The sequence below is a fragment of the Panthera leo genome, chromosome C1 (assembly GCF_018350215.1).
Source record: "Panthera leo isolate Ple1 chromosome C1, P.leo_Ple1_pat1.1, whole genome shotgun sequence".
NCBI classification, from domain to species: Eukaryota; Metazoa; Chordata; class Mammalia; order Carnivora; family Felidae; genus Panthera; species Panthera leo.
This window is the reverse complement of record NC_056686.1, coordinates 180,192,326-180,199,829: the sequence shown is the minus strand read 5'-3', so window position 1 is coordinate 180,199,829 and position 7,504 is coordinate 180,192,326. Positions and strand designations below refer to the sequence as shown.

At 35.5% G+C, this 7,504-nt stretch overlaps 1 pseudogene; it reads right to left on the bottom strand.

Annotated features, from left to right (window-relative positions):
- Nucleotides 1-7,029: 7,029 nt before the first annotated feature.
- On the bottom strand, nt 7,030-7,275 carry LOC122226053 (annotated as a pseudogene).
- Nucleotides 7,276-7,504: the final 229 nt, after the last annotated feature.

The window sequence follows — 7,504 nt, the reverse complement described above, 5'->3', positions numbered from 1 at the left end:
CTTGTGGCTATTTAAAACTTGATTTTAATAGCTGTGTTTTTTTTAATGGTAAGATAAAGTCAAATTAATCTTAGTTTTAGTGAAACTATGACCTTTGAGTTTACAGACAACATCTGGAGGAAACAGCTGGGTAACTGATCAGGTGTTTTTTCAAGTAGAAGTGCAATGTGGTGTTCCTGTGGTACTGTTTAGAGATTTTCAATTCTCACATCATGTAACACACAGTGGTGCTATTAATTAGAAACTGATGGAAAGCCAGAAATAAATCCTTATGTCAAGTAGAATGTCTTACATGGAGGAGATTCGAAAGTCATGCAACTTTCTGAAATTGAAATGTTCAGGGTAACAGCAAGGAGAACAGACTCCCTGCTACCAAGTCAATGTTTTCCAAAAGCTAAATGTTAATTTCTCTAATACCTAGTTTGTCTTTTAAATGCATAACATCAAAATGGACTTTCCTGTTTAAAAAAAAAAGTGTTCCAAAAAGAAACTATTAAATTGTTCGAGTTCCATTGTATGTGCCTTATAAAATAAATTCAAACATTATGCATTTCCTACTACTGCAGACTTAATAGCTACAAAATTAATGTTGTCCCCTTTCACTACAGTGCATTTGCTTTTTCTCGATGTAGTATATTACTACAGTATATATACGGTAGTATATTACTACATCATAATTCAGAAATAAGTCATAAACTGGGGCGCCTGGGTGGCTCAGTCTGTTAAGCGGCCGACTTCGGCTCAGATCATGATCTCGCACTCCGTGAGTTCGAGCCCCGCGTCGGGCTCTGTGCTGACAGCTCAGAGCCTGGAGCCTGTTTCAGATTCTGTGTTTCCCTCTCTCTGACCCTTCCCCATTCATGCTCTGTCTCTCTCTGTCTCAAAAATAAATAAACGCTAAAAAAAAATTAAAAAAAAAAAAAAAGAAAGAAGTCATAAACTTCAATATCATCTTTGGCTGGTAGACTGGACTTTTCCTAAAATGTCTAACAGGATCTGTGGTCTTAACGCCTGCCCTAACACATTGAATAGTTACTAGTGCCAGTTTCTTATCTACTTCATCTGTGACATATCTGGCTGTGTCAAGCTTGATTTACCATTAAAAATGTACAGGTCATTGCTACTCACTGTGTAGTATGTGAAGCAGTAGCCTGGACACCACCCGAAAGCCTGTTAAGAATGCAGGATCTTAGGTCCTACCCCGGACTTACTGAATCAGAATCTGTATTATCTCAGGGTATCTGGATGATTTGTCTGCACATTAAAGCTTGGGAAGCCTTGGAGCATTGGTGATCTGCCATGGCTGTACATTAATGTGCTTATAGAGTTTGCGTAGATAGCATCACCTGAACCCCATCACTGAAAGAGAATACTTGGATGAGGTTTGGGGGGGTGGAGGATGGGGTAAGCATCTACATTTTTTAAAAGATCCCAGGGGATTTTGACGCAAAGAGAAATTTAATTCTGATAACATCAGCATTATCTAAGTATGCCTGTGTAAATGCACGTTCCTGGATCTTTCTCCAAGATATGTTTGGAAGTCCCCAGACTATCATCCTACAGTCCACAATAAAACAATGGCCTTATTAAAGCTGTTATAAAATTTTCTGACCTTTCACACAATTACCTAAAACAATTACAACGTTTTCTAGATGTATATGGAATAGAAATAATATAGGTAGGTAAGAATGTCTCCAGACATATTTAATTAAGGTTACGTGCCTTTTTTTTTTTTTTTTTTTTTTTACAATTCTTTCAACTTTGACTTCGCCAGCATCAATTCACCCTTGGGTAGAAAAATGCCTTTAATAATTACAGAGGTCATTTTCTGATATCACACTGACTAGAGGTTTTTGTTTGTTTGTTTTTGTAAGAAGAGTAAAGAAACTTTCCCAGAAAGTCTTAATGAATATATCTTTCATACTTGTTTGTAAGCTAACCATTGCAACCAAGTCATTTGCTACTTAGCTTAAGCCCACGGGGGACTTCAGGACTGCTATAACACATGGGAAAGGTGAAATCTACCAAAGGAACACCAGGGTACCTGGATGAAGAGAAAGGAACTCTATCCTGGAGACGAAGCCAGCGGATATTTATTCTAGAGGTGTTTTGTTAAATGTACTTTGAAGAATTAGACTTTGTAAGTAGCTATGTATTTTCGAAATACAATACTTTGGATTCAGTAAAAAGTTTACATAACAGAAATATGCACTCTGGAAAAAAATTACAAACTTTTTAATTTGTAATAATAAATAATCTTTTTCTCCAGTTTTTTGAGAAATAATTAAAATGCTTTACTATTTAAATTTAAGGCATACAGCAAGATGGTTTGACTTACATACATATATTATGAAATGTTTGATTACCACAGTAGGTTCAGCTAACATCCATCTTCTCATATAGATAAGATAAAAAGAAAAGAAAGAAGAATAAAGGGAAAAAATTCTCCTTGTGATAAGAACTCTTAGGAATTACACTCTTAACAGCTTTTCTACATATCATACAGCACTATTAGCTATAGTTATCGTGCTGTACATTACATCCCTAGTACTTAATTGTCTTATAACTGGAAGTTTGTTCCTTTAAAATTTTTTTTTTAATCTTTATTTATTTTTGAGACAGAGACAGAATGCAAGCGGGGAAGGAACAGAGAGAGAGGGAGACACAGAATCCAAAGTAGGCTCCAGGCTCTGAGCTGTTAGCACAGAGCCCCACGTGGGACTCATACTCAGGAACTGAGAGATCATGACCTAAGCCAAAGTCAGAAGCTTAACTGACTGAGCCATCCAGGTGCCCCAGATCAGTTGGAAGTTTGTTCCTTTTGACCACCTTCCTCCAATTCCTTCTTCCCCTAACCCTGACCTCTAGTAAACAGAAGTCTGATATCTTTTTCTCTAGATTTTTTGTTTGGTTTGGTTTGATTTTTTGTTTGGTTTGGTAAGTGTTATAGTATTTGTCTTTAAATGTCTAATTTATTTCACTTAACTTTCAAGGTCCATCCGTGTCATTACAAATGGCGGAAATTCCTCATTTTTTATGACTGAATAATATTCCATCACACACACACACACACACACATCCCACACTTCTTTATCTATTCATCCATCGATGGACACTTAGGTTATTTCTGTCTTGGCTCTTGTACATAATACTGCTATAAACATGAGGGAACACACATCTTTTTGAGTTAGCATTTTCCATTATATGTAGACATATTCACAGAAGAGGAGTTGCTGCATCATTTGGAAGTTCTAATTTTGATTTTTTGAAGATCCTTTATACTGTTTTCTATAGGTGCAAATACCAATTTGCTTGCCCACCAGCAGTGCGTAAGGGTTCTTTTTCTCTGCATCCATGTATAAACATTGTTATCATTTGTCTTTTTTATCAAGGCCATTCTAACAGGCATGATGTGATATCTCATTGTGCTTTTAATTTGCATTTTCTTAATGACTAATTATGCTCAGCATTGTTTCATGTGCTTGTTGGTCTTTTGTATATCTTCTTTTGAAGATATATCTGTTCAGGTCCTTTGTTCATTTTTTTAACTGGGTTATTTGAGGTTTTTTGTTTTTTGGTTGTTTTTTTTTTTGTTTGTTTTGTTTTCTTGCTATGTTTGAGTTGTGAGTTCTTTATATATTTTGGATATTAACCCCTTATCAGATATGTGGTTTCCAAATATTTTTTTCCCAATCCATAGGTTATCTTTTCACTTCGTTGATGGTTTCTTTCACTGTGCAGAAGGTTTTAGTTTGATGCAGTTTCACTTTTTTATTTTTCATTTTGTTGCTTGGGCCTCAAGTGCCATGTTTGAAAACGTATTACCAAGACCCATGTGAAGGAGATTTGTTCTTATAATCTTGTTTAAGAGTTTCATGGTTTCAGGTCTTACATTGCATGTAAGTCTTTAATCCATTACTAGTCAACTTTTGTAAGTGGTGTAAGATATGGGCCCAGTTTCATTCCTCTACATGTGAATATTGAATTATCCCAGTGCTATGTATTGAAGAGACTGTCTTTTCTCCAGTGAGTATTTTGGCTCCCTGGTCAAATAGTAGTTGACCACATATGTTTAGGTTTCTTTTGGAATTCTTGATTCTATTCCATCGGTCTATCCCTATGTGTTTTTATGCTGGTACCATACTGTTTTCATGACCACAACTTTATATAATATAATTTGAAATCAGGAAGTGTGGTACCTCCTGTTGCTTTGTTCTCTCTCAGGATTTCTGTAACTATTCGGGGTCTTTTGTGGTTTTATATAAAATTTAGGGGTTTTTTTTCATCCCTATAAAATATGCCATTAGAATCTTTTTTTTTTTTAATTTTTTTTTTTTTTTTAATTTTTGAGAGAGAGACACACACAGAGTATGAGCAGGGAAGGGGCAGAGACAGAGGGAGACACAGAATTTGAAGCAGGCTCCAGGCTCTGAGCTGTCATCACAGAGCCCCATGCAGGGTTTGAACCCACAAATGGTGGGAATATGACCTGAGCTGAAGTCAGACACTCAACCGACTGAGCCACCCAGGCGCCCCTATGCTATTAGAATCTTGATAAAGACTGCAGTCAGTCTCTAGATGGCTTTTATAATATTGCTATTTTAACAATATTAATTCTTCCAATCCCAAATTGGGATGCCTTTCCATTTACTGGTGTGTCTTCAATTTCTTTTACCAGTATCTTATAGTATTCAGAGTAGAGACCTTGAAGCTCCTTAGTTAAATTTATTCTAAGTGGTTTTTTTGATGCTATTGTACATGGGATTGAAATCTTTCTTTTTCAGAAAATTTGCTGTTAGTGTATAGAAATGCTATTAACCTTTAAAAAATATTAATGTTTATTTATTCTTGAGAAAGAGAGAGCGAGCGAGTGAGCATGAGTGGGGGAGGGACAGAGCAAGAGAGGGACACAGAATCTGAAGCAGGCTCCGGGCTGTGAGCTGTCAGCACAGAGCCCTGACACAGGGCTTGAACTCATGAGCTGTAAGATCATGACCTGAGCCTAAGTTGGACGCTTAACTGACTGAGTCATCCAGGCACTCCCTAACTTTTCTATATTAATGTTGTATCCTGCAACTTGACTGAACTCATTGATTAGACTAACAGGTTTTTATGTTTGAGTCTTTAAGATTTTCTATATGTAAAGTTATGTTGTATGGAAAAGATAAATTTTAACTTTTTCCTTTCCAATTCTGATACTATTTATTTATTTATTTATTTATTTATTTATTTATTTATTTATTCTTGCCTGATTGTTCTAGCTAGGACTCCCAGCACTATGGTGAATAGCAGTGGTGAGAGTCGGCACCCTTGTCTTGTTCCTGATCTTAAAGAAAACTTTAACATCTTTCACAACTGAGTATGATATTAATTGTGGGCTCGTCATATATGGCCTTTATTACCTTGAGATATGTTTCTTCCATGACTACTCTTGTTGAATTTTTATCATGAGTGGGGTTAAATTTGTTGAATGAGTTTTCTGCATCTACTGAGGTGATAATATGATTATTTTCTTTTATTCTATTAATATAATGTATCTCACTGATTGATTTCCATATGTTGAACCATTCTTGCATCCCAGGTATTAATCCCACTTGATTATGGTGAATGATCCCTTTAGTGTGCTGTTGAATTTGGTTTGCTAGTATTTTGCTGAGAATTTTTGCATTCATATTCATCAGGGACACTGGCCTATAGTTTTCTAGTGTCCTTATTTGGTTTTGGTGTCAGGATGATGCTGGTATCATAAAATGAGTTTGGGAGTGTTGCCTCCTTTTCAATTTTTTGAATACTTTTGAGAAGGATTGGTGTTAATTCTTCTTTAAATGTTTGGTAAAAATCATCAGTGAAGCCGTTTTGTTTTGGGCTTTTTTTTTTTATTGTTGTTGAGAGGGTTTAATTACTAGTTATTGGTCTATATAGATTTTCTATTTCTTCCTGATTCAGGCTTGGAGAGTTGTATATTTCTAAGACATTTTTTTCATTTTTTTTAGCTTGTACAGTTTGTTTGCATATAGTTAATCATAGCAGCCTCACGATCCTTTGAATTTCTTTGGTATCAGTTATAATGTCCTTTTCATTTATAACTTTGTTGGTTTGGATTCTTTCTCTTTTTTCTTGGTTAGTTTAGCTAAAGGTTTGTCAATTTTATCTTTACAAAAAAACCAACTTTTAGTTTAGTTACTTTTTTCTATTTTTTTCTGTTTTCTGTATGTTATTTATTTAAAAAAAAATTAATGTTTATTTATTTTTGAAAGACAGAGTCAGAGCTCATGGGGGAAGGGCAGAGAGAGAGAGAGAGAGAGAGAGACAGAATCTAAAGCAGGCTCCAGGCTCCAAGCTGTCAGGACAGAGCCTGACATGGGGCTCGAACACATGAACTGTAAGATCATAACCTGAAAATTGGATGCTTAACCAACTGAGCCACCCAGGCACCCCTATATTATTTATTTCTGCTCTAACCTTTATTATTTCCTTTCTTTTGCTAACTTTGGACTCAGTTTGTGCTTTTTTTTTTCTAATTTCTTAAGGCATAGAGTTAGGTTGTTTATTTGGGATCTTTTTTTGCTTATTGATGTTGATATTTATTGCTATGAACTTCCCTCATAGACCTGCTTTTTCTCACATCCTATAAATTCTGGTATGTTGTGTTTCCTGTTCCATCTCAGAAACCTTTTTTTTCCATCTTTAATTTCCTCTTAATCCATGGGCTGTTCAGAAGAGTGTTACTTTCCATTTTTCAACTCTAGAATTTTTGTTTCTTACATTTTCCTTGTCAAACTATTTTTTTTTCCTTTCATGTCCTAGTCTTTTATTTGTTAAACGATAATCTTTTATAATAAATCCTGAAGAAAAGCAACAAACAAAAGCAGGGGATTTGCATAGTATATGGGAAATGACTAAGCCATGGCAGACCAGAAGTTCCTGTTTTGTTTTGTGCGGCCAGGAGTCTACAATATGGTGTGCTCATCTTCTCCCCCACAACGGTGTCAAACAGCTTAGATGGGAGGCTGAATGCAATGACTTGTCCTAATTTTTGTTATTCAGCCATTTTTCTTGATCTCCTCTCTGACTCCATGTATTCCAGACCGTTCAACAGATTTGTAATAAACTTCGAGGATGAAGGGAAATTTCTGGCTCATTGTTTGCCTAAAATCTTGGATTGTGTTCATCTTATTAAACAAAAAAATATGCTCCAAAAACACCCACAAGTTCAACTACTAAAACTCCTTTAAAGATCTTCTTTTCCAGTGGTTCCATAGCATGGGCCAGCATATAACCAAAGGCAGGTGCGTGGTGGGAATGGAGAATTGTTTATTATTTACAATGTTGTACCTGAGGTGCTTACATGCGGGCAAACTGTTTGATTCATGCATTGTTTTCCTAATTTTGTTAGTTGCCTATCTATGTTTCCTTATAGTTCACTGAACTTCCTTAAGAGGATTGTCTAAATTCTTTGTCTGAAAGTTCATAGATTTTCATTTTTGTTAGGTCTGTTATTAGA